This window comes from Leptonychotes weddellii, chromosome 12 (genome assembly GCF_054177405.1).
Source record: "Leptonychotes weddellii isolate Sample4059 chromosome 12, ASM5417740v2, whole genome shotgun sequence".
Taxonomy (NCBI): Eukaryota; Metazoa; Chordata; class Mammalia; order Carnivora; family Phocidae; genus Leptonychotes; species Leptonychotes weddellii.
This window is the reverse complement of record NC_138380.1, coordinates 32,426,122-32,434,856: the sequence shown is the minus strand read 5'-3', so window position 1 is coordinate 32,434,856 and position 8,735 is coordinate 32,426,122. Positions and strand designations below refer to the sequence as shown.

At 36.3% G+C, this 8,735-nt stretch overlaps 1 long non-coding RNA gene across 1 annotated transcript in view; it reads left to right on the top strand.

Annotated features, from left to right (window-relative positions):
* The window catches only part of LOC145716400 (uncharacterized), a 67,141-nt gene that overhangs the window by 31,115 nt on the left and 27,291 nt on the right, over positions 1-8,735 (top strand). Inside the window, exon 2 of the long non-coding RNA XR_014139036.1 lies at positions 8,580-8,642. This is a non-coding gene — a long non-coding RNA (uncharacterized LOC145716400). The remainder of the gene's footprint in view (positions 1-8,579; positions 8,643-8,735) is intronic.

Here is an 8,735-nt window from a genome sequence, read left to right as displayed (position 1 = left end):
TGGAATGTTCTGAATAAGTCTGTGAAGTCCATTAAAGAAGATGTGGTATATATACCATGGTATATATATACAATGGAATATTATGCAGCCATCAAAAGGAATGAGATCTTGCTGAGTGAAATAAGTTAATTAATTGAATTTAAATTAAAAAAATCTATACCTGAAGGAAAAAAAAAGAAATGAAGTAATCAAAAGAGATAACTATAGGTGGCCTTATTAGAACAGTAATTAAATGTATTAGAATTTTTTAGTGAATATATAAATTTCAATTTAATTTAATTTAAAAATGATTTGAGACCTATGATCAGAGGGGGGGCGCCTGGGTGGCTCAGTTGGTTAAGCGACTAAAAATGATTTGAGACCTATAATCAGAGGGGGGACGCCTGGGTGGCTCAGTTGGTTAAGCGACTGCCTTCGGCTCAGGTCATGATCCTGGAGTCCCGGGATCGAGTCCCGCATCAGGCTCCCTGCTCGGCGGGGAGTCTGCTTCTCCCTCTGACCCTCCTCCCTCTCATGCTCTCTGTCTCTCATTCTCTCTCTCTCAAATAAATAAATAAAATCTTTAAAAAAAAAAAGAATCAGAGGGGTAAGGGTATGGATTGTGCATAGTTAAAGCAGAGATAGTTTTGTTACAGTTTATGTTTCACAACTGAAGTTTTTTAAATGTAGGTAGTTGTGGACTTTAGTATGGATATGATTGAATTGTAGAATATAACCTCAAATATTTTAGAGGAAAAACTCTTTCTATTAAGGACATAGTAATCATCTAACTTTTTCCATGTCTCCATTAAAAGAAATATTCCGGGCGCCTGGGTGGCTCAGTTGGTTGGGCGACTGCCTGCGGCTCAGGTCATGATCCTGGAGTCCCGGGATCAAGTCCCGCATCGGGCTCCCTGCTCAGCGAGGAGCCTGCTTCTCCCTCTGGCTCTCTCTCTCTCTCTCATTCTCGCTCTCTCAAATAAATAAATAAATCTTTAAAAAAAAAAAAGAAATACTCCTTCAGAGCAAAGGAGGTTTGAAAAAGTCCCTTTGACACATTACTTTTTTGTTGGCGTTAATGGAATAGTATAGACCCTTGCTACTCAAATGGTCTATGGACCATCAGTGTCATCCAGGAGGTTGTTAGCAATGCAGAATCTCAGGTCCCACTCTGGACCTTATAATGAGAATTAACATTTAAACAAGATACTCAGGTAATTCTTACGCACATTAGAGTCTGAAAGGGATGGTTAAAAATCTTCGCACTGTAAATTAGTGCTGTCCAATAGAACTTTGTACAATGATGGTAATGCCCTGTGTCATTCAATACAGTAGCCAGTAAACACATATAGCTACTAAGCACTTCAAATATAGCTAGTGCCAGTAAGAAACTGATCTTTTTTATTTTATGTAATTTTAACTAATTTAAATTTAAATAGCCACACATGGCCAGTGGTTACCATATTATACATTGCAGCTGTAACTTTTTATTCAAATGTATTTATGGGACTAGTGTATGACTTTGAAGCTTTGGGACGTTTGTTCTCTTTATCTCATTTGCCAAAAGTCATAGGGCCCTTGTAATACACTGATACTTCTAAGTTCTGTTTATTTATTTATTTATTATCTGCACTATTCCTGGAACATACTTATTGTATTCCACTACAGTTATTTGTTTATGCTGGGGCTCAGGGCAAGCAACCCCAAAATATGCCACTTTGGCATATTGATTATTTTGATTACTTAAGAAACAGCCAATGCAAAATGTATACTTTGACCCTCCTTTGTCTCCAGAAAGCAGGAAATAAATCTCACATGTGAAAAGTAACCACCCTGTGCCAGGAGGTAGAGATATCATCAGAGATAGGGAATTCAGGGCCAAAGAAGCCTATAAACAACCCTTTTTCTTTTACTGATTTACTATGCCAGCCTAACTTTTGTTTAGAATTCCTTACTAATTGAAGCCCCAAAACATAAGTTTTATTTGTCCTGTCAATTTTTCACAGATTTATTTTCTTTCTCTAATGTGTGTAAAAACTGCATGCCTTGGTCATTTCTTGGGCCTTAATTTTATTATTGCGTCTCCATGCACACATAATTAAACTTCTTTTTCCCTCTTAATCTGTTTCATGCCAATTGAATTCTTAGTCCAGTGAGAAGAACATTGAAGGGGAGAGTAAAATTTTTCTTCCCCAACATTTACATGGCTATTTTCTACCATGTCCCACAATCAACCTGATCCCAAGATGAACTGTAAGCTTCTCAAGGGAGAGATCATGTCTTAATGATCCTTGTATTTCTATTTACCTAGTACCAAGTTTGGCATATAGAGGTACTCTGTGCAATACCATTGAATTGAATTGACAAAGAAATAAACCCATGAGTATTTATTTTATTTTATTTTATTTTTAGAGCAGCCATTTTAAAAACAGCTTTTTGAGGTATAATTGGTGTATAAAAAACTGCACACATTTAACATGCAGACTTGATGAGTTTGGATATATGCAAACACCCATGATACCAATACAATCAAATTAATAAACATATCCAACATGTTCCAAAGACTGTTTTGCTTGTGTTTCTTTTTTAAATGGTAAGAATATTTAACATGAGACCTACCCTCTTAACAAATTTTGAAGTATTTTATATTATATTGTTAAATATAGTCACTATATTATACAGAGATCTTTAGAAGTTGTTCATCTACCATAATTGAAAATTCATTCCCATCGAACAACTTCCTCCCCCCTCCACATCTCTAAGAGATGTCTGCATACCCATGTTTACTACAGCATAGTCACAGTAGCCATTTATGGAAACAAACCATGCATCCACCAACAGAAGAACAGAAAAGAAACATGTGGTATATATATGGAATGCAACATTATTCAGACTCAAAACAGAAATAAATCTTGCCATTTGCTACAGCATGGATGATCTTGAGGACATTATGTTAAGTGAAATAAACCAGCTACAGAAGAGTAAATACTACATGATTCCATGGCTATGACATATCTATAGTAGTCAAATTCATAGAAGTAGTGCACATGGATATTTATTTTAATAAGACTTAGTAAAGCATGGAATTAGATTTAAAGTAACATTATCTTGGACAATATCCATTAGTGTTCATCCCACCCTGAAAGCAGCTGTCAAGCAAACAGAAACAATAACAATTATAAAAACAATAAATTGTGCATGGCTAGACTTAGTTTCAGCTCTTTAAAGTCAGGCTGATGTGACGAAAATGCTGAAGCAGATCAGTAAACATATTAAATATCCTGGCTAAGTTATTTATGAGTAACATGCAAATCAACCTTTTGTACCATCAGTTCTGAATTGGCAAGAACACCAGAGCTGGGCCTGGGACATGGAAGAGGGGATGTTCCCTTAAGGGGCTAGATGACTGAGACACGGAGGCTGGATAGCCGAAATGTCCAAGTTCCAAGCTGATGTGAGCTAAAAAATTAGCTACAGAAGACAAATAACCAGGGGGTCACTAGCACCAGGTGGATAGCCTGACCCTCATGCCATGGTGGGAATATCCAAATGTTTTTCTGACAAGCAGTGCAAACAGCCAGGTAAACAGCTTGGGACATGAACAGATGGCTCTGTAATGCCAGCTTTTTTTTTTTTTTTCTTTTTCCTCCTCCTCCTCCTCCTCTTCTTCTTCAGAGAAGAAGCAGACTGCCTGTGGCAATAATGGCTTCTAACTTTGAACTCAACAGGCTTTCTCATCAAGATTCTCAAATCATGTGGCTTAGAATGAACTATTACTAAAGCCAACTCCATGTATTTTGCTCATTTCCATTGTCTTGTGAACAAAGATAAGTCTACTTTAAGTTTTGAACTATCTGCACCTTCATATTATTTGAATTCACTAGACATTAGGAATGATATATTATGATATACTGAAAATATTTTGTTGATGAATTTCATCCTTATAGTTCATTCTTCAGGAAGTCTGCAATATTTACAAAGGGTTCTGGCAAACAGGAGGTCTTTGTTTATTTATTTGTTTTAATCTTTAATTATGGAAATTTTCAAACATATTCAAAAATAGATAATGATAAAAATCCACAAATCTATCACTCAGCCTCAAAAATGATCAACATCCTATTTCATCTCTCTTTATTATTATTATTATTATTTTTTAAAGATTTATTTATTTGAGAGAGCAAGCATGAGAGAGAGTACATGAGAGGGGGGAGGGTCAGAGGGAGAAGCAGGCTCCTCGCTGAGCAGGGAGCCCGATGCGGGACTCGATCCCAGGACTCCAGGATCATGACCTGAGCCGAAGGCAGTTGCTTAACCAACTGAGCCACCCAGGTGCCCCATCTCTCTTTATTATTTGAATAGACTATTTTAAGCCAGATCCCACCATACTATTATTTCAATTATAAGTACTTCACTATGAATCTTTTAGATACTTTTTTAAAAAATAGAACAATAACATTATCACAGTAATAATTTCTTTTTTTTTTTTTTTTTGTAAAGATTTTATTTATTTATTTGAGAGAGAGAATGAGACAGAGAGAGCACACGAGAGGGGGGAGGGTCAGAGGGAGAAGCAGACTCCCCGCTGAGCAGGGAGCCCGATGCGGGACTCGATCCCGGAACTCCAGGACCATGACCTGAGCCGAAGGCAGTCGCTTAACCAACTGAGCCACCCAGGCGCCCTCACAGTAATAATTTCTTATTATTTAATGTTCAGTCCCTTTTCAGTCTTTCCTGGTTATCTCAAAATTATATTCTCACAGTTGGCTAGTGTGAATCAAAATTCAAGCAAGGTACAAACTGAATTTATTTGATGTGACTTTAAATATATATTTTTTGTATTCTTTAAAAGATTAAGTTGTGTAAGAACACTTAACATGAGATCTACCCATTTAACAAAATTTTAAGTGTACAGTACAGTATTGTTACCTATAGGTACAATGAACACATCTCTACAATGTAATTATCTTGCATTACTGAAACTTTAGACCTATTGAATAGCAGCCCCCCTTACTCCCCACCCCTAGGTTCTGGCAACCACTATTCTACCCTCAGTCTTTTGACAATTTTAGTGTATGGGGAGGGAAAATAATTTCCCCTTTACCCTTCTGAGTCCTTAGCTTAGACCCCTATAATAAAAGATAGCTTAACAATAGAAAAATGAGCACACATTTATTAACATGTGTACCTCATGTACACATGGGAGATACCCATGGGAAAATAAGGAATTGTCCAGTGATAGCCTAATCCATCATCTTAAATACTATCTTCAGCTAAAGACAAAAAGAAAGACTTTGGGGGAGGAGGAGTAGATGGGGGAGGGACAGGAAGCCCAGTTATGGGTAACCTGGAGGTTACCAGGAAAATTATATAAACAAAAGTAAGGTTTGTTATGCAGATCTAAGTTGATGCCTTCCCCATTGATAAGATTTTCTTGTGATTTAGAGTCCTTCTCTTCCTGGTTTAGAGATGGGGCATGAGAAACTGTCTTTCTAATGAGTTCCCAGGATGGGCACTTTGAGAAGCACTGTATTTGTTTTGTTTGTTTGTTTTGTTTTGTTTTTTAAGATTTTATTTATTTGTTTGTCAGAGAGAGAGAGAAAGAGAACAAGCACAAGCAGGGGGAGCAGCAGGCACAGGGAGAAGCAGGCTCCCCGCTGAGCAAGGAGCCCAATGAGGGACTCAATCCCAGGACCTGGGATCACAACCTGAGCCAAGGACAGACACTTAACTGACTGGGCCCCCCCCCAGTCATCCCTGAGAACCATTGTTAAACACACATTTCTCTGAACAGAAATTGGTACAGTACATGTGCCTCATTTACCTTCAGAGTGCTTTATCTTCATTAAAGTTTATCTGACTGGCCTTACCAAAACTGGTTAGAGCATAATATTAGTCACACCATAACACTAATCACCCCAAACTCAGAGGCAGAATAACACAATGGTTAAAAACACAACACTGTTTAGAAAAGATACAAGCACTCCTATGTTTATTACAGCATTATTTATAATAGCCAAGATTTGGAAGCATTCTAAGTGTCCATGAATAGATGAATGGATGAAATACACACACATATTGGGGCGCCTGGATGGCTCAGTCGTTAAGCATCTGCCTTCGGCTCGGGTCATGATCCCAGGGTCCTGGGATCGAGTCCCACATCGGGCTCCCTGCTTGGCAGGAAGCCTGCTTCTCCCTCTCCCACTCCCCCTGCTTGTGTTCCCTCTCTCGCTGTTTCTCTCTGTCAAATAAACAAAATCTTTAAAAAAAATACACACACACACAATGGAATATTACACAACTGTCCAAAAAAGGATGAGATCTTGCCATTTGTGATAACATGTATAAACCTAGATGGTATTATGCTAAGTGAAATAAGTCAGACTGAGAAAGACAGATACCATACAATTTCACTCATATGTGGAATCTAAAAAGCAAAACAAATGAATAAACAAACAAAAAACAGAATCAGTCTTATGAATACAGGGAACAAACTAGAAGGTTGCCAGAGGGAAGCAGGTGGGGGTGGGCAAAATGGGTGAAGGGGAGTGGGAGATATAGGTTTCCAGTTGTGGAATGAATAAGTACTGGAAGAAAAGGCACAGCACAGGGAATATTAGCCAATGATATTGTAATAGCACTGTATGATGACAGATGGTAGCTACACTGTGGTGAGCATAGTATAATATAATATAGAGAGAAATTGAATCACTATGCTGTACACCTGAAACTAATATAACATTGTATGTCAACTAAACAAACAAAAAGCTGCTTGGCATTAGAAAGATCAGGATTTTCTTTCTAATTTTCCTGCCATATAGCTATGAAACATCAACCATGTTGCTTAATTTTATGACTCATTTCCCTCACCTATAAAATGGGAAAGTACTAGTACCAAATCATGGGGCTGTTTTAAGGATTAAATAAGATAATGTATGTAAGGCATCTGGTAAGTCTTTTAATTCTTTAGCATGATATTAGAGCTTGGTTAATGTCCTTACCTTGGCTGACCAGAGTTTGAAGTTTAATATTACTTGGCGTTTGTTAAATAGTACCTAACAGGAATACAAAGGCTTTAGGAGTTTTGCAAGAACTGTCCTTGAGGGTATAAAAACTATAATTGCTTTTATAATTTGCAGTAAGTAGGTTTAACTTTTAGTTTTGAAAAGGATTTTGGAGAGCCATAAGTAGGAAAAAAATAAGTTCATAAAATCAAGTGTGTACCTTCTCTTGTGTGGGGGAATATAGAGGAAGAATTCTTTTTTAAGGAGCTCATACAACCTGAAGCAAAGTCTTGCAGAGTCCCAGAACCATTTCTGTCCACTGTCTTCTTAAATAAAATCTAGTGACCTGTATCCAACCAACAGAAGATCAATTTAGTCAATTTATTTTTTAAAACAATCTCCATTAAGGAAATTGAATTGATTGACACATGGTCAAAATAATTGGATAACTGGCAGTAGTTTTTATCTTACAGCCAGAAGTTTTGGCATTATAGCAGATCCTAAGAATTTTGCTATGTTGTCCTTACCACTGGAATAAAATGAAATTGGTTAACATTTGGGGTTTTGGGTTTGTTTTTTTTAATTTTTGCAGGGTCCTCTGAGTTTGTACTGCACTGCCCTCTGGAGGACAGAATTCATCATAACACATACATTGTAATTTTAGGAAAGTCTATACTCCTCCATAAAGACAAACTGTGCTTCAAGAATGTGTAATTCATGATAATAGCACCAGGACATAATAGCAAAATAAAAATTATTATAACTTATGCTAATACTTCAATTGGCACTATTGAGTAGTGTTGTTTTTCATTCCAAGTATTAAATTTCAATCTCTATAACATGATAAGGTTTTTTTAATCAATATTCCTTTAAAAAATTATGCACCTGTCTTAGTTGGCTTTTAAAATAAAGTTCTAAATGTTTCCATATTTTAATATATTAATAGTTGAAATTCTAAATGCATCAAATTTATTTTTCTGATAATCAGTTTGCCCTTTATATTTTGAATATAGATAAAATTTCCTATGTGAAGAATAAATATGTCTTTTTATTCATTTGCCATAGATTTTGACATATAGTCAAAGGTTAGTTCCTTACACTGTACATGTGCATGAAAACTCACTGGTTGGGTTATAAAAATAAGCTATTAAGGTATTTCTGTAGAAAATAAGTCTGTTGAACTTGACTGGTTGATAAAATCAATGAAACCAGGAAAGAAACATAGAGAAATATTTTAAGCAGATCTAAGTGATGTTAAGATCTTTCTTGAACTTTGAAAATTATTGCTTTAAAAAAATTACTGTCACAGAAAGAAATTCAGGATGCACTTCATGGGACAAAATTTGTGCGAAATTACACAGTGATAGTATTGTCCATGATTATCCTGTATTATTGTCTAATTTTATTTGGTTTGTATGAATTTGGTATAACAAGAGAAGTTACTTTGTGTTTTTCTTTTATACATCAGGCTAGAAACCCAAGATGTTTTTGGTTGTGATCTTTAGGCTGAGTACTAGACTAATTTTAAAATGAAAGAGGAAAAAAACAAAGTGGGAATCTTAAGGATTTATTCTATTTTCCTTTGTTATTCTTGTCTAGGTTTTCAACCAAACAAAAGCATCTGCATGTTGACTTCAGGCTGCTAACTAAGGTCCCATGTAGGTAAGTTCTTACTTAACACTGCTAAGCTGCCAGTCCAAATTGGGATGGGTAACCAAAAAATGGAGCTAAACAGTAAATGTTACTTGTCTCTCA